Source organism: Corvus cornix, chromosome 8 (genome assembly GCF_000738735.6).
Source record: "Corvus cornix cornix isolate S_Up_H32 chromosome 8, ASM73873v5, whole genome shotgun sequence".
NCBI lineage: Eukaryota > Metazoa > Chordata > Aves > Passeriformes > Corvidae > Corvus > Corvus cornix.
Window position 1 is genome coordinate 21954942 of NC_046338.1, and position 24162 is coordinate 21979103.

At 40.7% G+C, this 24162-nt stretch overlaps 1 long non-coding RNA gene across 2 annotated transcripts in view; it reads right to left on the reverse strand.

The window, feature by feature from the left end:
* The window catches only part of LOC104695410, a 56801-nt gene that overhangs the window by 25001 nt on the left and 7638 nt on the right, over positions 1–24162 (reverse strand). The window contains exons 4-8 of one of the 2 annotated variants that reach the window (XR_005602524.1): positions 22204–22298; positions 17935–17992; positions 17336–17390; positions 15421–15650; positions 8138–8225 (exon numbers count right to left, since the gene is read on the reverse strand). This is a non-coding gene — a long non-coding RNA (uncharacterized LOC104695410). Of the gene's footprint in view, positions 1–7051; positions 8226–15420; positions 15651–17335; positions 17391–17934; positions 17993–22203; positions 22299–24162 lie in introns of those variants that run through there. The other variant, XR_752864.4, reaches the window with a different exon arrangement.

Sequence of the window (24162 nt, forward strand, 5' to 3'; positions counted from 1 at the left end):
ACTGGCATTCAGGTATGTCAGTCAGTGTCTTACCTCAGCTCTCACTCCTCAGGTGAGCTCTTGGAGCATCTCTGCAAAGCTAAATGGTTGGTACACAAGGCAGTAAATGGCACACAATGCTATCCTATCCTCTGGCAGCTGTGACAGAACCCTCTGAGGGACAGCCCATGGTCAGGCAGGTGCTGTGCACATATGAACAGTCTCTGGCTGAAGAAGATGCAGACAAAAAAATTACCTTGAGTTCCCAACTTTTCAAGTCCTGGGAGAAACAGAGTAATTTAGTCCTTTAGTAAAACACACTGTGCCAGGAGAGGTTTTCTGAACTTAATGCTTTTATATCACACTTGACCTGTTAGTTGAGTAACACAGTATGACATTATCTGATTTCTCCAGTGCTTACAGCAAAATGACATCATAATAAAAGCATTCACATTCTCCTATACAACTTCATATTTTGCTAGACTGTTATATTTCTAATAATGAAAAACATGGCTTATTTCAGATGATAAAGTAGCCATAAATAAAGAGCTCACAGGAGCAGGCTGACAAATAAACTTTTAATGTTGGGTAGGTATGGGAATGTAGTTTGTGGTGACAGCACATTGTTCAGAAGAGCAGGTCATATGCTGCTTCCTATTATACCAGTGTCAACCCAGAGAATTTCCATTGTCTATATTTCAACCAGTTCAACTAAGATAAAGATCTCTGCACAGGATTTCATAGCCTTTTTGCCATTGTATAGTATTATTAAAAAAAGAAAGTACTGTAGGGGTCAAATTACTTTCAATATTGTTTGTGATAATAAAGGCACTACAAATGGTTTTGTTTCATCCATTAATCATAATAAAAACATAAAAAAGGCTGAAATAGATTTCAGTAAGGTATCAAGCTCTTCTCTTGCAATGTTTTGAAATTTAGGCATGTACTACAAGGCAATGCCTGTCACTGTGTGGCTGGAAACCAGACGCTTCAGGGTAGATATTACCATTTTAGGTTGCACAATGATAAGACAAGGATCAAGTTCTCTGTCCTTCGACTACTTGTAGTAAAAATAAACAAAGATGAAATAATTGAAAGTATAATAGAGAGGATGGTTCAGAGGGACGAGTGAAAATTCAAAGTGCCATGTGCACGTATCCAAGAACAACAAGAAGGAAATGGGAAGCTGTATGCAGGGCAGGACTGGCAGAATGCACACAGACAGGTCTAAGCCCAGACTGGTTCCCAGCCTCTTCCCCAGCTAATCTCTGGACCTAAGTAACAGGGACAGATGTGCTGGGAGGCCTCGCAGCGCTGGCAGTGGGGCGCTGCTTGCCTGGGCTGGCTGCACTCAGCAGTCCTTGCCAGGGCTGTGATCCTGGGTGCTGTCCTCAACCGAAGGGGAAAAGGAAGTGTTAAAAGTGCCACAGGTTGGAGAGGCACAGCAGGTGTTGCTTTAGCCTGGGAGTGATGCTCCAGCCAGCCAGAGCAGGGAAACTGAACTGAAGGCTCATAGAGACAGTGACAAAAGTAGGGCAGCATCCATGGGCAAAGCCTGAGCAGCTTAACTCACACTAATGGAAAAACGGATTTGAGTCACTAAAATCTGCTACATCGAACTAAGATGAAAATATAACTCTAAGTATGTATTTCTGGGCTGTAAGAGTGCTGGGAGAGAGGAGAAATAATACCTACCATACTCCTGTTCTGGAGGATTTGTTTTTTACCCTTCTATTTTTTAATAACACAGAAGAGATATTGTTTTAAGTCTAAATATTTACATTTTTTTGTATGTAAACTCAAGAAAAATTTGAAATCTGGTGGCAGGTTCAAACACTTTTCACACATACATACACATACTAAGCCCTTGCTCCCATATATCTCCAGATATCTGTTTCATTGTGTGCCCTCTGTCATAGGTAAGCAAGCATAGTCCTGGAAGGGACGTCCTTGCTAAGGGGTGCTTACAGTTTCCTCTGGGAACTGATAGAACCTATCAGCTGGCCAGTTTGGATATGGACAATTCTCTAAGCCACTTAAAGTTGTGATCACCTCTGTTATCCACATTTAAGAATAGGCAAACTCCCCCTCCAAGCTCTCTCTCGTTTCCGGCGCTGGGACAGGTGGCTGCGGGCCCCGTGTGGGGGCCAGCGGGCCCGGCCAGGCCCTGCTTGGGCCAGGCCGGGCCGGGCCACGGCCATCCTGAAGCCATGGACCTGTTCCAGCCGTGGAACCACCCCCACTGCCTTGCCGTGGGCAGCCAGAGCAGCTTGGCTCTCCCCCCTCTCCACTGCGATAAGAAAATTCAACATTCCAGCTGCAAAGCTGCAAGGCCGAGGTGAGATTAACCCTTTTATTGCTGTGAAGAGCTGAAAACATGAGGGAAGAGAGAGAGGAGATGCTTAAAGCTGAAATTCTGTTGTGAAGCTATGATATATCAGAGTATCCTGTTGTAATTTCATGAAGATATGGGGGGTGGAGTGTTCAACTCATGAGCAAAAGCACCTGCGCTGAGATAGGCAGATGCTGACGCAGCTGTAATTTCATGAGAAGTTTGGACAGGGAGAGATGAACCAGATGAGGACTTTTGCTCCAAACGGGAGAGGAGAAAACCTCAGTCCCTAGAGATGAACCAGATGAGGACTTTTGCTCCAAATGGGAAAGGAGAAAACCTCAGTCCGTAGAGATGCTCCCAGAGATAGTCCTAAAGATGAAGATGATGAAGACCCTTTGCTCCCAGGGAAGGAGAAGGGCCTCTGTTTTTGTTTCTGAACGGCTCAACCTTAAAATTGTACCCCAAAAAACTTCAAGAGTGGACCCTCGAAAGCAGTTGCGGGAAAAGCTGCAAGTCGGGGGAAGGGGCTCACACGCAGGCGGAGAGACTCCTCTTCCTAAATGGACTGAACAATATTTGGAAGTGGGCGGCTGTCTCGTTGTGATAATGTTTTCATAGCATGAGCAAGAAGAGACTTCTCTTTCTAAATGGACTGAACAAGGTTATTATGGAAGTGGTAAACAGACTGAACATCTTAAGGGTTGTCTTTTCACATTGTCAGTGGGAGAAGGGAGGAAGGTGGGGGGAGGAGGAGAGTTCTGAAGGTGGTATAATTTTTTTTTCTTCTTTTAGGTCTGTTAATAAACTTCTTTATATTCTTTCAAGTTTGGTGCCTGTTTTGCATTTCTCCTAATTCTTATCTCACAGCAGATAAACAGTAATGAGTATTTTGGACCAAACCACTACACCTCACAGAAAACAACAGCAAACAGCTACAGAGAAAAAAACCTTGTTATTTTCAAAAGAAATTAAATATAGTCTCTTTCTAAGAGATCAATATAAAACAGATATTGCATAACTCTTGAATAATCAAATGCTGTATGTGGTAGATTCTATTCAGATTTGTAGCAATGTAAAAGAAAACCCTGAAAATTTTGCTGTTTTTCTATTCCTAAGTATCACAGAAGAATCTGCCATTTTTCTGTAATGGAACAGCATGGAGTAATATGAATAATTTGAATTTCAGGAGCTTGTTTCTATCTGAGCAGTCTCGTTTCACAACCAAGGCAGATGAGCTCTACCATCCTCACTGGAATGGGAGCCGTATAGGTTCATTCTCATTTTATGGATGACATTATTGAAGAAGAAACATGGTGACTTGCCTTGTGCAATGCAGAATATTGTCTAAGGAAGAAATGGCCCTCAGGTCTGTGGCCATCTAGTTGCATACATTAACCTCTAGGCTTTCCAGCACATACAAAAATTAATTTCCTGACTATTCAATTCTTTTCGTTATTCAGTCCCAGGATAACAGTAATACTTCTGAAGATATTAGCATTATTTATATTAGATGGGAGGTGGTATTTTAAGCCAATTCATGGTTAATTTCCTCTGGGGCAAATTCTGCCTGTTTTCCAATACTCAGTTTATGCTGCCATCAGTAGCACTTCCATGGGTAGACCTGTCTGGACTGGCAGAGTGATGAGGGCCAGGGAATGGGAAAACCCACAGGTTTACCTGCTCACTTCAGGAAATGAAGGTACACCCAATCCTTTGCCTCTTCTTCTGGCCAGCCTTGAAAGCTCATCTGAGTATAAGCACCACACTAAAAGACATTTATTCCTTCTGCTTCATTTGAGCTGTGGCAAAGCTGGAGGAAACTGTCATATTATCCTTGGGAAAAATTAAGGATCTCCTGGGAAATGCAGAATTTTCTTATTCTAGTCTACCTTTCTCAACCCCTGCCTAAAAAGAAAAAAGTAATGTTGTTTTTTTTTTTAATACATTGACAAAAGAGTTGTACTGAAATGCAGCTAAGCCTTTTTTCTGAGCAGACAGTTGACCCCGAGCTACACGCAGTCCATGGCAAAGAGGTACCGAAGAACACGTTTCATTCTCTTTCCCTTCTCATTCTGGCACAGCATGGAATTCAATGATACAAATGCTAGAGCCAAATTGCAGTGGTTGTGACAGCTGTGGGGGAAGGGTGCTCGGCGCTGTGGTTGAATTCCTCACATGTTCCCATGGGGAAAGGGTGCCTTGCAAGCACACAGATGGCTCCTACAGAAGGTCACCAGAAATGTTCATGCATACCCTACTTATTTCTGCACTGTATTAATTGATTCAAACTGCTGCTGAGCCTCTCTCTCCCCTTCTTAATAAAATTTTTATCATGTTTTTAAATCTTTGCCAATTTCAACGTGGCTAATTTAACTTCACACAAAAAAGTGTGGGAGCAGCAGTCTTGGTTCCCCTGGATAAACACTGGACTACGTGCTTTGTGTTTGACTATGTCAGCTGTGAGCACTCCAAGTACCAAGTCCTGCCAGGCAAGACATAAATCTTTTGTCAATGAAAGGGGCACATTATCTGCTTCTCAGCTGTTTCTTTCCTAAACAGCTACCTGATGTATGAGATAAATATTCAATATGGTTATTCAAAAGAAAGAAAAAGTAAAGCCAGAACACGTTTTCTTATGTATTGAACATTTATGAGAAATCATAGAGACTGGGGACCAGTCCTCATAGCCTATGTCAGGTCAGTCTAGAAATGCAGTAGTGCAGGGAAAGGATTTTTAAAGGGGTAAAGAATTTAATAACACTTTGGCTGTAATATAATTTGTACCTTCTGAGCCAGTCCCTTGCAGTGAAACTCCTGAGACAACTGGCTGCAGCTTTCCTGCATTAACCAAGCTGTAACAGGGTCAGTCTAAGTGTGGTATTATGAAGAGTGTTATGTTGAACTGGGAACTTTATTCTCAGTCAATATCTTCTTGTTCCCAGGTATCTTCATACTGAAAAGTGTGAAGAAATTAAACTGATGACTAGCCAAAAGGCAACAGATAAAAGGTTAATGGACTTATTATCTCTCCACAAATCCAGTTAATCTCTTTTCCATTTTCAACATCTGTAGATGTTGAATTTGAATTTTGGTATTGTTGATACCATTTCAAGGTGACCTCAGCCTTGTGTGGGTAAGCTGATATGGCTACCGAGTACTGTTGGCCTTGCACTATCCCAAACCCCAAAACAACCTCAGCACAGAGCCCCATCTTTCTCTGAAATTCCACTGTTCCTCACATAACTACTCCTTAACCACCTGGGAATTCCTCACAGCACCATATATACATTTGTGTCACCTTGTGATCTGTCACGTCCAGCAATTTCTGATGCCATATTCAGGAGCTTCTCAGGCCATGTCCTGTGAGGTGTGTCCCATCCCCTGCCCGCAGCCCCGGCACTCAGCAGTACAGCCACAGCCTGGGAGAGAAACATGCATTCTGCCAGGTCTAAAATAGAGCAACCATGGTATGCAAAAGGTGCAAATAAAAACATTTCTGGATTGATGTGTTACCCCTTTTCCATGCTGCTTAGTTCCTCATCACTTATGGAATGAGTTACTGAAAGAAGAGGATGCACCATCTGGTCCCAGACAAAGGCAGTGCCTTGAATAAACTAAGAGCTCGAAAGGGATAGAAAGATGTTTGTGACAGCCTAAGGAACTGGAGGCCACTGCAGGAAGCTGCCCCAGTGGACGATGGGTTCAGATCTGATAAAACAAAACTCTGAGTTGAGAAATGTATAGTTTAGGAGAAAGGTCTTTAAATGAGGAGGAACAGAAAACTAAATAAAACCACAATGATCATTGGAACTGTAGATAAGATTATTTAGATTAGATTTGAATAGGTCCTCAGAGGAAAATAAAAACATTTTGGTGTAAAAAAGATTGGCTACAATAGCAAAGTGGATAGTCCTGGAAGTGCACGGGCCTTTTTATGTGCAATTTTGGAAAACCAAGCTATGCATATATGATTTGTTGCATTTTTTTTCTAGACAGTTTTATCCCAATTTTATTATTTTAGGATTAATAAACATTATCCAAGTCAAGTATAAAATGAGCAGCACCTCATTCAGCACATTCAGTGGAATTTCCACTGTATTTATCATTTTCTTCTGGGAGCATGGGTATAGCAATGATTAGAAAACAATATGACAGGAAACTCTTGATGTTAAACATTTGAGTTATATATTACAGATTGTCTCAAATTCTGTGAATTTCCAGATTTAAATCTTGTCAAAGATTTTCTGAAGCTTTTGGCACATTTTCTTCAAAATACATACAAGAAAGACAGAAGATTCATGGAGGACTCTGGCCTTCTGTTACTGTTTAAGCACTGATGCTTAAGGTTTAAATTTACAGGGAACAAATCATTCTACATCAAAACTAAGGTGTTGCATGTTTATTTACAGATCAAGCTCTAGTAGTAATGTGTATTTGTCATGGAAACTGATTTGAGTTTAATTCTAGTCTCTCTTTTGCACCAGGAAAATGTGAGTTTCATTTTACTTGTCTCTGTTTTCAATTATAATTTGACAAAAGAAATAACCGTGTTACCTATTTGATTTGCCAGAACTTTATCCCAGCACCACCTGTTGAGCCCTCGGCACTTGAATTCTGACATATAGCAGAGAACAAAATTATGCAGTTGGCATTCTAACCAGCAAGGATGCCAACAAAAGCATAATATAGCCTTTGTACTCAAAGCACAACAAAATACATATTAAGCTACCAACTGCAAAGGTTTAAGCAAGCCACATTTAATTATACATGAACATGTCTTTCCAACGAATAGCTCAGTAGAAAAAATGCTATGGAAGTTAGAAAGAACCCTTTTTGTTTGCTTTAGTAAATATTGCAAGCTTAAAATAAATAAAGTTTCACAATACCGTATAGATTTACATCAGGGATGGCAAGAGGACAGCCAGCTGGTTTATTCAAATAGATGGGTTCAACACTATCAGCTTCCCACTTTAAACAAAACACCCCACGTTCATTTCTGGCAGGGGATCTGATCTGGTGCAGCCCAGGTCTCCCAGGAAGATGGAAGAAGAGGCTCCCAGCACTCGTCTGGATCCAGACCTCTCCTTTGCAAGTAACTTGGACCAAAACAGAAGGCATCAACTGTGTCTTTGATGCATGTTTCTGAAAGCAGAACTTTACCACAAAAATACTCACAAGTGCTTTCTTGGCTCTCCTGGCCTGAGCTCTGCACAGAAGAGGGATGGAGGTTGAAGGAGGTAGAACAGGTCAGGAGAGATGAGGAAAAACCTCTGCTCCCCAGTTTTGCAGAGGTCTGCACAGGGGTTGTGAACTCACAGGGGATTTGCACACTGGGAAGGGCTGCCAGTGGCTCTAGCAGTGATGCTTCCAGAATTTGTTAAAAGATATGACTCAAATCACTGCACACTTTTTAAGGGACTCCTTTAAAATACTGGTCATAGTGACAATTCTCAGATTCTTATCCTCCCCCCAATAAGCCTACGAGGGATTTAACTGGTAAAAAACCAAGTAATTTTGTAAACAAGGGAACAAACCAGTTGTAAATCTCAGAGTAACTGAAAGATTTTACTTACTGTGCTAACTTTTGAATCCTGAGGTACTTTAATCCCTTCCACAGTGGGCTCATGCAAACCTAAATGGAGGAGGCACCTCTTGGCACCTGTTAGATCCCCCCAGATAAACAAAGTTCTGTCATCTGATTCTTGTAAGGTACTATATGCAACCCATAAAGTGCAGTGAGAATGTCCTCTGATAGAAAGTGGAACATTTCCTATTGTGTTCAGAAAAGTGGAGAATATTTTTGCATGTGGATTGCTTTCTTACCAATGCATTGCAGCAATCAGCATTCAGCAGAACTTGCAGAATCTCTGTCTTTGGAGTGTTCCAGTGGACTGGACACAGCACAAGCAACCTGAAGTAATAAGACCTGCATTGAGAAGGGGATTGGATGATCTACAGAAGTTTCTTTCAGCCTAAATTATCTATGATTTGAAAATGGACCTAAAGAAATCAGAATAGTTTCCCTTACTGTTACTAAATTTTACTGAAATGCAATTTTTTGTCTTATTTTTTACAAGATTGGGATTATATATTTAAATATAGTAATATTATATCTATATATTTATATTAATTATGTATTTATAATATCTTCTAAAACATATATTCTTTTAATTTGGTATGTAAATGTATTTTGATTATTTAATTTTTACTTCAAGGATTGGTTAAATAGAAGCACATCCGTAAATGGTCTCGTAAGTATATTGGGTGCCTGTGGTGTAATTCCAATCAGTTGACAAGAGTGCTTGCCTAAAAACTCTAAAATGGTGGCTTGAAACTTACCCCAATATCCTTAATTTTTCTGTGCTGAAAATGTAACCTGACAATTGTTAATGAGAAAACCTTTCCTTCAAATTTGTAATAGAAACTGCAAAACAGTTGCTAAGAGACAGGCCACATTCAGGAAAGCCAAATCTAGTTGATCTCTCCTTCTCAATTGCAAATATCCTTTGTGGTAACCACATTTCATTCAGGAGAATAAGGCTAAAGGACACATATGACAGATAGTTTGGCATCATCCACTTCTGGATTTCTCAGATGTCTAACAGCCAGGAATATGTTCCATCCTTTTAATTTCTTTCAGATAGCTGATTTTTGTAGTATTTACTCTAAATGAAAGCTTCAGATGGAGTATCTGGATAGTGTTTGAAAAGGGCATCAAAGAACTCTCCTGTAATAGAATCCAGCATTGCCTAATTTCTCCCTTGTTCAGAACAGCTACAAATGCTTAAATTGCAATGTGGATGGAGATTTGAGTTTTTAAAATCATGAACTGCTTAGAAAACTCACTCCAGAAATGCACTGTGTGGTTTACTGCCTTCCACAATCTCTCTAACATTCCTGGGACTTTGCTGCTTGGCAATAGCCTTGCAAAGACACTGGAAACACTGGAACACTTCCTTGCCCGTCAGACACACAGGATAGCTGCAGGTGGATCGATGAGCAGGTTGAGCTTGACAAGTGGCTTTTTCACCCTTGACTGCTGTTGGGAATTTAATGAACCCACCCTGAATATTTGAGGCAAGCTTACAGCTTGACATGGAAGTTCTTGCATGTGAAATGGATATGAAAATGATGAAGCTCTACAGGTGAATTATAATGAGCTGTACAAAAGGCAGCACCTTTTCAGGCCATTTTTAAAGTCTGCTATGAGTAACCCAAATGTCTCAAATACTGGTTAGCTCCTTTATCACTCAACAGGTAACTTCTATTGTGCCTTGTATCATCATATAAAGTGGGATTCACTATTGAATTTAATTCCACTTAATTCTGGACCATTTGGGAAGCATTAATGGTCCAGAATTAAATGTCAAGGGTTCTTACATCAGTTTAGTGGTTTGTGTCTGCAAGGAAATGCCCTCACTTTGCATCATATTTCTCTTATTTGAGTATTCTGATAGTGCACACATACACACACACACACGTCCTTCAGCAGAAACCACTGACCCTAGGGATCCTTTCACTTTAAGTTGAGGTTACCTGTCACTGAAGGTGACTGAGGTCAGCTGGCTTAAAATGACTGATCTATAACCCACACTTCCTGAAGAGATAATTTAAATCCAAAGAGAGAGTCTCATAAATTTCCAGGGAGATCTTAGTATCATAAAAATAGACTTGACACCACTCCAAAGTTTAGCCTCTGCCTTGACAAAGAGGAATCAAAGTCAGCTCTGGTGCAGATCCTTCACAGGAGATACTTCCCAAAGTGCTCCTCAGCAGTCTGTGCCTTCCTTATCTTTTGGCAACTTGTCACTTGTCCCTCTGCCAGCTTTCACTGATAGTGAGATATTGCAGCTGATGAAGGTGGGAGAGAAAAAGAACTTCTGCTTCTCTGTATCTCCTCCTTTACATCATTATTTGTGCAGATACTTCTGTAGAACTATGCTCAGGGTGATTGATGCAGGGCACAGATAAGTATTTGTATAGGAAAATCCTACCACATTGAATAGAATTCTATAGAAACAGCTCTAGGAGCTTATTGGATTTGTAGAATGAATCTTGGTATATTTTTTTGAATTACCTACACATTAAAGATCTACACCAACAGCAACATTTACTATTACATTCTATGGAGTTTTTGCTGGAACTTCTCCTATTCTGCCTCCTGCCCGTCATAATCACATTGTTCCTGCTGCAACCTGAGCCCTCCACTGCTCTAGAAACTGGTTGAGATTGACCCAGTACTGCTTCCCAACACAAAGTGATTTCCTGTCTCAAATGACTGAACTGCTGCATTGAGCAGAGAAGGACTCTAATTTCACTGTCACCCTCTGAGCTGGCAAGATGATTCATCCGTTTGTTTATGTGCCGAAGGCTGCCTGTGAGGAGCAGGCTTTGGGAAGGGGCACGAAAACAGGTGATGATTTCATTTGGCAGCACCTAATACTGCTGCTTTCATTGGCACCCACCCATGTAGGCAGCTATGCAGACCAGGCAGCTTAACAAACAGTCACGAAATTATTACCATAAACTGTCTTCAAAGAATTGTCTCAATTCCTGATTGTCTTAAGACATATAAACACATTTTACCACAGTGATATTGCCTATTACAAAGGGATATCCAATTCACAAGGGACTTCTTCCTTTATATGGCAGTAAAAACAAAACCACTATGGCTCTTGCCAAACTTATTCAAAGTTTACATGGACTTGGTTTGATGAATGTGGTGGAAACTTATATCCAATATTTTGGGTACTGGCCCATACACCTCCTTACATCTCAGCAGTGCTTCTTTCAGGTTTTAAAACAGATTTCTAAATTCAGTTTTGTTTTATTTGGATTATAATGTTTAAAAAATAGACCACATGAAATAATACATAATTTTAGCTCTGTAAAACATGGCTCTTCCTGATGCTTTTTTTTTTTTTTTTTTTTTCTAATTGGAAACAATAGTTAGTGATTTGTGCTCTGCTTTTCTTGGATGATGCTGTTCTAAGGTTATCTGTTGCCTCTAAGGGCAGTTGCTCCTCACATGCCATTGAAATAAATCATCTTGTGATGAAGCTGGAGATGACATGATGCTATAGTGAAGGTAACTGGTAAAGCAGCAAAAACCCGGGGGCTTGTCCTGTCTCACTACCAACTTCATTAAATTTCTGTGGGCTGGGTAGTTGAGTGAAATCAATAGGGTATTCTGATGGACTTTTTAATGGACTATGAGTGTTATTGACAAAAAACTATTTAGTAATGGAGAGGCTCCCCCTTCCCCTCAAGTTTCAGCATTATACAGAAGGAGAAGGAAACATAACTTGTTTAAAAATCCTAAACCATTATCTTGGAATATTTTATAACTCTGAATGGGTGTAAACTAGTAAAACTTCAGCTTTCTTACATGTTGTTGGAAAGAATAGAACCAAAAATACCTTGTCAGAAGGAAAGTTTGCTTGCTTGGTTGTCTTTGGCACTCCTAGTGTTTAAATGTGGGGTGTTCCAGGATTGTCGATATGTACAGGACTCTTAACAGGAGTTATAAGAAGAGATCAATAGTTCTTCCTACAGCAGGCCATCAGGCACATAACTTATTGAAATGGAAGGCTCAGTGCTTTTGACCTCCCTCCTACCTCAACAAATAAATCTGGGGCTAGGGCAAGCATATCACGGGTCTTAGGCTTGGGGCCTTCTGGAAATCCCTCCATTAAGCAGAGCCCCTTGAGGAAAGAATTAATTTGTTTAACAAGGTTGGGCACCGTGTTCGCATATGAAGCATGAGGATACCTCTGATAATAGATGGTTGCATTCCCAGAGGATTTGGGCTCTGCTCTGCTCCCTGGGGTAGATGTTTGCTACCCCTGTGGGTAAAATCTGACCGGGAAAGAGAAGTAGGTGTCTTAAGAGATGGTCTAAAACTCAAGAGAATTAACCTCCGATGGGGAAATCTTCCCTCCTGGAGTGCCCCTTCCTTCTGATGATCATTTGGAGGAGACGCCGCTGCCCAGCAGCACAATGGCAAATGCGCTGCAGCTTTAGTCCGGGAATTCAGCCGTCTCCCGCCTCCGCTGTGACGCCACGGCTTCGGCCAAAGCCGCGCTTCCCCAGCTCTGCGCCGGTACGGGCGAGCACACGCCCACACGCCTTGGCCGAGCTTTTGCTTCACTTCGGACACAAACCTGCGGCCCGCACTGGCCCGGCACCTGCGGCCCGCACTGGCCCGGCACCTGCGGCCCGCACTGGCCCGGTACCTGCGGCCCGCACTGGCCCGGCACCTGCGGCCCGCACTGGCCCGGCACCTGCGGCCCGCACTGGCCCGGCACCTGCGGCCCGCACTGGCCCGGTACCTGCGGCCCGCACTGGCCCGGCACCTGCGGCCCGCACTGGCCCGGCACCTGCGGCCCGCACTGGCCCGGTACCTGAGGCACAGCGCGGGTCCCGTCCCGCCGCGAGAGCGGAGCCAGGAGCGGCGCGGCCGGTAGGGGGCGCTGCCTGCCCGGCTCGGCCCCCTCAGGAAGCGGTCGCTGCCCGCGCCCGTGAACAGCCGGGAACGGGGAATGGCTGCATCCGCCTCTCGCATCCTGCATGGACGTAAGGAGAGACACGAGCACCTGGAGGTTAATTCCCGATGAAGAAAAAAGATATTGAAGCAATAAAGTTTAGAAGGATCCTGAACTACAATTTCTATAAGATATTTAAAAAGACCTGTCCTGGGAGGATTTTCATTATTGGTCTTTGCGCAAAATGAACTGCCATTCTTGGATTTTTTACAGTTCGTGATTGGACATGGACTGTCCAAAAAAAGCACTAAATTCAAATTTTTTTTCCCCTCAGATTTTCTTTTCTCCTTCAGCTCAGAACTTTTATTTTTTTTGCCTTCAGGGACATGCTGAACTTCCCATTCCCCCCTTTCCGCCCAAATCCCTTATTCCTTGTTTTCTACAGTGTTTTTGTTGGTTTGGGGGGAAAGGGGGATTGAAGAGGGAGGGACCTTTTCTTTGGAGCTGGACACACAGACTTTTTCTCCTAGTTCGGTTATTAAGAGTTGTGAAAAATCCCTTCAGCCCACAACATCTCCCAGTCTCCTGATTTAGCAGACCCTGGGGGTCCTGGGTGCCTTCGCCGCCTCCCAGGCCGGCACTGCCCTGTGCCCTGCAGGGAGGATGCCCAGCCCTGCCAGCATCCCCACTCGTGTCTCACCGAGCTCCCTGTGACAAGGTACACCCTCTGCCTGTGTGTCACCAGAGGCCTGGGATGTGAGTGGCGCAGGATAGACATCTCCTTTCCACTTTTTGGACTGTGTACAAAGCTTGAAACCTAGCACAGGTATTTCTGAAATCTATTCCTTAAATATCTTAAATGAAGAGAGGAAAATAAATTTGGCTTTGACCTGGTATTTTTTCATCCGTGGATGTGTTTTTCACAGTGCTTTCCCAGTGTTGCTCTGAACTTCGTTTCATAAATACCTACATCAAAAAACCCCACAGATACCTCTGGGTACATTTATAATATTTCTCTATTCTTTGATTCCTTAATGTGAAATAAACGGAATCAACAATTTAGGTTTACCTATCTATGCTTAAAAAATAATGAAATAGGACAGCTTATGGCTTTTCTCCTCTGGATGGCAGTAACTCCTGCTTAAACAGTCATGACCTGTGACTGCAATATCCTGCAGCAAGGGATTTCCTTTCCTTTGTCAGTGTGCTATCCAAAAGAAACATTTAATTTCATTCCTTCTATGTTTTTTCAAATCTAAATTTGAAAGCTAAGTAAGCTTTCAAAGAAGGAATCTGTTTAATGTAAAAATCTACTTGCACAGGTCCTATGTATAAAACCAGAACAGGAATCAGAAGAAAGGAATTGGTGCTGTGCATTAATATTTACTTGTATCCAACTACCTGTTTCATAAAATTTGCCCAATGATGTTGAGAAAATCAAATTCCTTGACATTAAACAATGAAGCAATACCAAAGATACAGAAATGTCCTGTCCTGAGAGTGTACCAGAACATCTGCCACTTTAAAATAGTCTCAGTGTAACAGAGCACGTCTGGATTTCTTGACTGTTCATTACAACGTGAAATTTGGCAAGACAGAAAATACATCTAGTAAAGGTGATTTCCAAACACCCACTGTGCGTTTATGTAAGTTAAACAAGAGGTATGAGCAGGAATTAAGCCCTTCTCCCTTCACATCTGAGCAAGTAACACTTTTTCAGTAACAGAGCTGGACTTACATGTAGGACTCACGTCTCCTCACCAGCCAGGACTAACTCTATTGCCTTGTTTTACTGCTGGTGCAAATGAGGCAGTTCAGAGCAGCAACTTTCAAAGATTAGTGCCTGCATTTATACAAGCGAATCTGCACTTCCTACTGATTCTGGCCAGCTGAGGTCTGTCTTTCAGAGCCAGAGCAACCAGCCTGATTTCTGGGGTGCTGTGAGGGCAATGCTCCCCGCCAGCTCTTGGCTCAGCAGCAGCATATGGAACTTCTGTTTCCTTATATATATATTATTCTATCAGACAAGAAGTTACTGATTTTAGTTGTGCATTCAGTTCCTGGTCTATAGACTGAGATGGCCAATGGGCCTGTGGTTTTTAGTAAAGGTGTTTTTCTACCAGGAGATTAGTGCTACCAATTCATTTGAAACCTTATTGTTTTCAAATGGAGAAAAACCCCTTGGCTCCTAGAATTAAGGAAAACGTTTCTGCCCACATATTTTTCAGTAGAAAAAACCAAAGGTGGCAAGTTTACGCTAATTTCTCCAGAATCAAGACACTGTTTATATTTTCCCTCTAAATTGATAATGCTCAGGAAAACAACTTACTTAGACAGCCCTATTTCTACAACTATTGTCCTGATCTTGAACAGCACAGTAAGGTGCTGCCCATTTTCTTGTCCTGCCTACATCTGACTGAAGGAAGCAAAACAGTTCTGCAGTACACAAGCCAATCCCATAAATGGTCCTACCCAAGCATCAGAAGCCCTCTGTGGTGACAGAAACATCAGTCCAGCACTGGAAACTAAGTGCTTTGGGAAGACATGGTGTCTCCTGAGTTTCTTCAACAGACAGGGAAGCAAATTTTGTTACTGCTCTTCTGGAAAAAGGGTGGCACCTACCTGGTGACATGAATCCAGCTCCACAGTGCAGAGGGAAATGGAATCACAGACATACTGTTTGTCTGCATACATTCCATACATGTGTTCGGACAGCTTTGTGCAGGTAATTTTCTTGAGCGGTGTAACAGAGATGCTCAAGAAGTTTACAAGACTGAAGGTATAAGTGGGAGATAAACTTCAAATTACTCCAAGCTACTGTTCTGGCCTCTTTTTTTGGAATGTAAGGAAACCTGAAAAATAATAAAGTGGACGCAGCTTGAAAGTTGATTTTACAATTTGCTGCAAAGCTGAACTTTCAGCCTTTCAAAAGACAAGTAAAAGTAGATAAATTGTATTGCACTGGTTTTACTGCAAGTCCACACCTTTGAGATCCCCTGATTTGCTGAAAAATTTTCTCTGAAGACTTCATTAAGTTCTGGCCCTGACACCAATTTGTCAGCAAAAGATTAGGCATGTTGAGAAGCCAACCCAAGAGGTTCCTCCTTAGCACATTTGTGAAGGCCTGTTGCTGCTCATGCTGACTTCCGAGCTCAGGGGTAAAAGAAACAGAAACAAGAGGGACACTCCCCACCCACCAAACAAGTAGAGAGAAAATACGTGGCTGGTGGCATGCAGTTCTTTTCTGTCCTGTTAAACACTGCTCTCTCCCACTGCAGTGCCTGAGTTTGCCTCTCTTCACCATGGTAGTAGGACAGGCATTGTAAAAAATATTCAAATGGATTAAATGGTCAGCTGCAGATTTATTCTTACTGTGTAATTTTCTAAGTATAAGCTTTGTCCACAATTTGGGAGGAATGCTTCTGCCATGCAGCAGTGGCCTACCAAATACCTCTCTCAGCCCTGTGAGCAATTTGAGCAGCATTCTGCATGGTCTCTTTTCTGAAAAAGATGTAATTCATAAACCTCCCCCTTTCCCTTAGCTCCAAAAATGTCTGTACCAGTTTCCTAGATGGTGATATGTACACATGGCATAGTAGAAATACAGACAAAAAACACATGCAGCACTGCATATGTTTCAAAAAACCCTATTCTTCGTCTCTGATATATCAAAATGGAGTCTGATGGAAAACCAAGATGCTTTCCTGTGTGCTGCTGGGGCTCACTATGACAGCTGAGGTCAGGAGAGGAGAAGGCATGCAAGAACATTTCTGGCTGAGTTCCAAAATACAGAGATTTCAAGTATATTGTGAGGACAGAAGAGCACTGTGCACTTGTATTTCTAGCTGTTGGCATTCCAACTATACCCAGCTAGTCAGAAGGATTGGTTATAGCTAGAGCTCAGTTTGAAAGGCAATTTCAAACAGATTAAAAATTCCTATTCATTACAAGCTTCTAAATTAAGTGAAACTCACTGAAAGATTGGTTTCTTTCTGAATCGTGAATAATTCTTTATACTGTGATCAGAGTATAAGGTTATTTTGGACTCTTCATTTAGAAACATATGTATGGGATTTATGCTAGCACTCCTAATGTCCAGAATTACAGAACTACCAACACTTTGTCAAGAAAAACACTCACTCTGGACTTTTTAAAAATAAAAAAAATTTAAAAATCTGTTTGGGACAGCATCCCTGTCTCAGACTTGAGACATCTTGCAACTGTAAGAGCACAAATGTAAATGCAAGATGACCTGCACTGTGTGCAAGGAATGTGAAGTTTTTCTAAATGCCTATTTCCCTGAACTAATTAGCACGTGCAGCCTTACAACAAGGCTTTTTTGCTTTCTCATGCAAATGCAGTAGCAGGAGTGGACCTTACAGCACAGCCCTGGAAATGAGAGCAGGGTTGCCCTTTTGGGTAGAACTTTCTAGAACTTGCTTTCTGTATGTGCTGCATGAAGCTCCTGCAGTGTTACACAAATGGACAGCACAAATAAACTCCAGCATAGTTACCTCTGCTTTCAGGTTTGATTTACCTGAGCAAGGTCTCCTTGGCTTGTCTTTCCGTGTAGCATCAACTGCTGCTTCGACCTGCAGGAAACCAAAGGGAGAAAGTTTTCTGCGTGGGATATATACACTTGTTTTCAAAAGAACTGTTGTATAAAACCCCCTATGCTTTCTGTGTTGCTGGAGTTGCCTGAGGCAGCTCTGTCATTGTTGATAATACATTAAGCACAATACATCAGCATGCCACAGAAAAAGACTTCCCAGGATCAGCTATGCCCTTTGTAGAGCAGTAAGCAAGAATGACTAAGGTATAAAAGGGCATATTGTGGTGAAGCTTTTATGTGAGTGGGGACAGCAAGGGCAGAGAAGACATAAAACTAATGTCTTCTGCAAGCCATGAAAAAATTAGCAAGAAGTATAAATGGGAAATCAAAGACAAGTAGAGCAGTCACACATCCAAAAAATCATGTGAACAACAGAGCTGTCTGAGTGATCCAGAAGCAAGAATCCTGTTTTCATGTGATGGCCCAACTGGCTGCAGAGATGGGGTTAGTTTGGCATCCATGGGCTCCCTCCTGCTGAGACTGCTGAATCAGAAGAGTTTACTGCAGAACAATCTGAGCAATACCTTGAATCTTGAACCCCAGTTTTGCACAATTAAACCACAGCAGTTCAATAGTCAGGGACTGTAAGTGAAAAGAAAGGACAAAGTAAATTTGCAGGAAGATGATGCCCTGTGACAGATGACCAAGTTATCTTTAAGCTGATGTATAAACTGGTTTCTTTGCAAATCAGCAGAATGCAATGCCCAGCTGCTATAGCCTCCCCAAGTGTAGTGTGCATCTCACTTTCTACTTGATCTCCTCTGCCCTGTCCCCTGCTGTACTGTGAACCTTCTTAAGGTTACAAAGGATCTTCCAAGTTACAAAATTGTCCCGGTAAAATCGATACAATAGTGATACTTTTTGATGAAGCTATTTGTAAACCCAAATATTCCACAGTTCATGCTTGTTCCAGTCAACTTTTCACAACTGAGATAGATGTATTTGATAAAACAAAAAACCAAACAACCCTCCTCTCCCTCCCCACCCCCCAAAAAAAAGAATCAGGCCAATAATTATTCTATTAGCAGCAGACTGGTGGTTCAATAAATCAAAGACATGAGGATACAAACATGTGCATGGGCAAATATGCCCAGAGTCTTTCAATTTATAAAGTTTGCACTGGCAGTTGTTAAAATCTATATAACTAGATTTTGGAAGGCTTTGTAGAACTTCTTGCACACAGGAAAGCTTCACTTATTTGAGGGTAATCAGCACATCACCTCGTCCTTTTCACATCGTTCACATCCTTACAAAATGACTTATCCCAGTATCACTCCAGTCAAATTTTAAAAGTGTGCAATTGCTCAGATCTTCAGTACAGCAGTATCCCCTCGATGATCCCTCCATCTCAGAAGGGTGCACATAACGGGGTATTTTGAATTGCACCCCGATGGCCAAGGCTTTGAAAAAACATTTGAAAGGCCAAGAAGTGCCAAGGTGTATAGAGTGTGCCAGGGTGTTAGCTGAGGGGGTGCCACCCCTTTGCTTCAGTAATCACTCAATTTAAGGGTGTAGGGGCTGATAGGGCAACCCAGTGCCATCCGTCAAATCCTTCCTGAAAGGTATCTGAGAGCTAATCTGCAGTTTACACAACAGCTGCAAAAAGGAGCAGCGATGCTTAATCATGGATCAGCAGGCCACTAATATATCTAGCAAACACTTTTCTTAGATTTTTCTCCAAGATTAAAGGCTTTCCTTTGGTCATCTTTCTTGGCAATATAGAGAAAAGAATGTAATTTTTGTTAAAGAATGTCTTTTATTAAAGAAATACTCCCTTTTGACTGATGTAAGCTCTTTACTGCATAAGGAATTGAAGGAAATGACATGATTTGCTTAACAATAATTAACATGGGAGTTTTTTATAAAAATTAAGGAATTTAATTTGTTTTCATATTCTTAAATAGCATTAATCAAAATTATGTGGTGGCTAAATAAAATACTCCTCCTTCTCCTCTTCTTTGAATGTTGTCCCCTATTGAAAGCTTGGGAAGAGAAAATTGCAGTTCAACGTTATGCCAAAGACTTGTCCCCACTTCAATTCTGATGGCCTGTTTTCCTCTGTTTCTGCCCTGAATGAGATGGTTCACTGCAGGGAGCACCTGAGAGGCCTTCAAAGGAGTGCAGGGCTGGAGAACAGCAGCTCAAAGCACTCTGCCTTGCTCACGTCAACGAACAGCTTCAGAGGGAAAACACTCCCTGACATGGCATTTCCTTTGCTGCATCCTCGGCCACTGTGTGATGGGCAGGAATAGCAGGAGATGACAGTGATGATTTCAAGCTTTAAAACCCAGCTCTGTGGGGCCAGCTTCCAACAGGTGAGTGCAATGAAGAAAGAATGAGGCTTTTTTCATATTGATAAATCCAGCTGAATTGTGAGCGTTCCTGGAAGCGTGCAAGACTCTGATAAGAGATTTATCAAGCATGTATTACATCAACTGGCTGCTGTGCTGGCCCCCTGATCAGCTGCTTTTCCTAGCAACAGTACCCAGACAATAAGCTCACATCTATTGAGGGAGCACTTCACTGTCAGGGGAGATGCTGTTACAGTAATTCATGCTTGGGACCAGGTGTAAAGAAGGACAACCAGACTCCAGGTTTATATACACAAAGATGCTGGGAGAACTGAGGATCTTTTAAAGACCCTCTTCAGCTCAAGCTTCAGTTCTGCCCATCTGAGAGTCCCTCCATCTTCATAAGCAGCTCATTGGGGAGTCAACAGAAATAACTGTTAACAATTGAACACCAACTTGTGAGAAATGTAATTTCCAGATGTGTTTTTAGTACAACATGTAATTAAGTTTTAACAAGGTTTATTCATCTCTATAAGGACTCTGCAGAAAAGCTTTAGTGGGAATGTAGAGGACAGAACTCCTGATCTAGAAAAGAAAAAAAGGCCCATGAATATATTTTCTTTTGTTACAATGAGACCGAGTTTGCAATTTCTTGGATTAAACTGGGACAGACTTTGAGAGTCTGTCTCTCAAAGATCTAAGAATTCTGAGAGACCTCAAGCATTCATATATTCATCACTGGCAATATTAAAATCCTGGCTAAGAATATTCTTTGTCTTGTACCCATATGAATAAGGACTAATTCCACTTAGGAAATACAAAATCTTGATTTAAAGGGAATTAATTTTGACCCTTGAAAGTCGTAGGAGAATATGTCTCACATTGAAAATAAAAGCCAGTCTGCCCATGGAACAGTAACATTTGCTGCTATCCATAGCTGTGCACCTCCTCTGAAAGAGGTATGATGGCTTTTCCTGAAGCTATTCTGGGATAATTGTATCATTATCCTTTATAAATTCACATATATTTTTATAAGCAAAGCAAGGGTCCCAATGGTGCCATTAGAAATAATCCTTTAAGAGACTTCCAAAGATATGTCTTGTTTAACTTCAACAGAGAGTTAACTAAACACTCTACAGAAATTTTATTTTTCGTTAAAAGTAACAATAGATCCCTGTAAGTGTAAGTAAGTCGTACACAATCAAATGTGCTGGCATAAAAGTAGTCATGCTCTCACTCCTATAAAAAGTAAATAAATGGTGCCAATAAAGACATGCCAACACGTGAGAATAAATCTTTTGTTTTAAAGCACATTTAATCAAAGAACATTTTACAAACTTTTAATTTCATTAAGACTCAGGTCTTGACTGTTTGGGACTCTTTCTCAGTGACTAAATCACCAGAAGACTATTTGGGGTGAATTCTGCATTTTCATGTACAGATGCCACAAAATATTGCAAAAGCCTAGTTTACTTGAAAGTGCATCTTATTCTTACTGAGTTGTCACAAAAAGAGGATAGAAGTAAATTTGTCCTAATCTGTCATTTCCTTGCAACACTATCCACTGCAGCTAGCACAAGGGAAGATTTGTTTTTCCAAGTCCAAGTGCACAGTATTAGGATCTAACCGAATGATGCTTATCAGGAATGGACTTACACTTCCCACGTAATAAAAATTACTTGTATCAAAGTATCAGAAAAAGTTTGTACCGTGTAATACCTGGATGGATTTAGCAAATCATCTGAAGGAGGATTATTAATAGAAAAAAAGTGAATGTATTGCTTTTAGTAGAGACTTCATTACCTCACAAACTAAGCAACAGTTGTTTCAGAAAATCAAACAAACCCCATAGCTGATTCCTCCAATTTTTTGCCATCTGCATCTCTTTAAAATAGTCACATAAAAATGACATCTTTGCAAAGTTGTGGGGTTTTTTTTAACAGAAAAATGTAATTCTCATGCAGTATTCTGTGAACAAAAACTTCAACACTTCTAAGAAATTAAAAAAGAAAGTGGTGAGCACATAAGGTTCTTGATACATCTGTTAGGAAGCAGAAAAAAAATCACAGAACCCCAGAAATGTGGGGAGTGGAACAAGAAAATTGGATGAAAGGGCTGTATCCCAAGGACAGGTGTATGATGACTATGAGTCACAAGAACTTACTCCCGAATAAACTCAGAGTGCCTTATAATGAATGACATAATAAGGATAGGCTATACCTTTCTAGTAAAATATTTCAGAAAGCTCCACTGAACTTTTTGCTCCTGAAATACTTTTTTTTCAGTTTCCTTAGGCAAAGAGAATGGTCTAAGCTAATATATTTCACTACCACTGAGATAGAGTGTAACATGTTGCTCAGCCTGCAGTGCATTAAGGGTATCTGGTATCCAACTGATAAAAAAGCAACTATTATTTCTCAGAGGATAGAACCCCATGGCTCAATTGTGAGAGTCCAGATTAAAAGCTTTACAGTACACATAACCATTATAGTACTGTCTTACCTGGAGTCTGCATCTTCCTCCATGGCTTCAGTGATAGTATTTCTGTCTATGGTATTAATTTCTACCGATTGGAGCTGTGGACATTTCTTGTTGCACTGTTTAGCAAAGACAGATCTTAGATATTTTAGAAAACAGTAATATATGGTTGCTTCATAAGTGATATGCTGATTTATTAATCTAACTTTTGAAGGGTGTCTGTGTCTAATAGTTTCTATTTTAACATGTGGAGCTATAAAAAGATTTACTGGGGCTCTGGAGCCTTTATTTTCTACCTGGCTATTCTTTGCATTGCTCAGATCTGATCATGTATTGTTATATGTTTATCCACCTTGTGAACTTCTCCAAAATAATCTAACCCAGTAGGTTTTGACCTTTTTTCAATTTACGAGCCTCTAAATGTTTTTGAGTAAGATTGTGAACCCTCTCTGCACTCTGAATTTGAGATAATGGGTAATAGCATTGCTTTCCTTCGTTACTTGTCAGGAGTTGCCTGGAAATGGTCCCTTTGCCGTGGTTACAGGCCAGAGGTTCAAAACTATGTGTAATTTTATGGCCAAAGTCACAACTAGAGTAATTTGGCATAATTCTTCTGATTTCAAAGGAAAAATCCTTTGATAGCAGCAGTTAGAATAATGGCTAGTCTATTGTACATTAGTTGAGGAACTTCCTCTGGCTTTAGTCTTCCTCTTAAATTTCATTGTGGATAAAATTGAGCTCCACTTCAATGTAATTGTATCTCCTTTGGGAAATACTCCTTACTTACTACCCAGACTAGAACACATCAAAGAGCCCAAAAGGAATCTTAAAAAAATTTTACATGGGCAATCTCATCAGAAAATTTCTAAAATTTCATTTTATATTTAGTGTCAGATGTATCCTAGATATCTAGTTTTTAAGGTGGCTCTTCACTCCGAGATTACCTTTTAGCTCAGTGGCACAGTATAACACATGCACAACTCTGATATAAATTACACAGTTAATAACATAAATTTTGCTTGGCTTCTCTGATCAAGTAGTTCTACTGTTAAACTCTTGAGAGATATTTTGAATAGAGTTATTCTGATTTACACCAGTTGATCATATGCCCAATTTTCCCATGCTTGAGGCTCTTCAGGAGTGAATGCAAAGGAAATAATGTTCCTGTTTCTTATGAAAAAGAAAAGCACAAATAGTTAGGTAGGATTTAAGAAAAGTAACAATTAGGTCTGAAATGTTAATAACTAGATATCTTTTCTGAAGATAGTTAGAAGTATTTACATTTAAAAGACAAGAAAATTTCTGAAAAATTAGAGAAAAATGGAAAATTGTCTTTTATGCTGTTACTGTGTAGCTCACTTTGCAGCTCCATCACATGACAATGAGTAAGTAAAGAAAACTATTATTATGCCAACTGCTCCAGGACAAAAGGGTATTACATATCTCATACAAAAGGGGATTTCTTTAAAAAGCACAGCACATTCAGTGTTTAGGGTTTGCAGTTGAAATTCATGGCCTTGCTTGCCAATATTATCATGCAGCTGGGTATTATGCTATTGCTTTACTCTGAGGGGAGAAAAAAATCACAAGAAACATATTCAAATGGGTTCCTATTGAACAGTTGTATTCTCTTATGTGGCAATATCAGTTTTAATGATTTTAGCATCTCTTCTCTAGTGCAAAGGTCACCATAAAGACTACCACAGAGAATTTGATTGCAAACAGAAAATGCCAAAAAGGTGCTTCTTTTGATTTAAAAAAATTATCACTAGAAAAGAGTATTAGGCATTATTTTAGCGCTGAGAACCTATGGCATTAACAATAATTTTTCTCTTATTTAACAGCCATGAGACAGAAGTCCATCTTTCTGTAGAGAAGGCTTCTGACAGAATCTCTTGTATTTGTTCTGTAAAACAAGGTTTTATTTATAAAATTTTAATTCAAATTCATTTATTATCTTTCCAGAAAGTCTTTCCTGTTTAA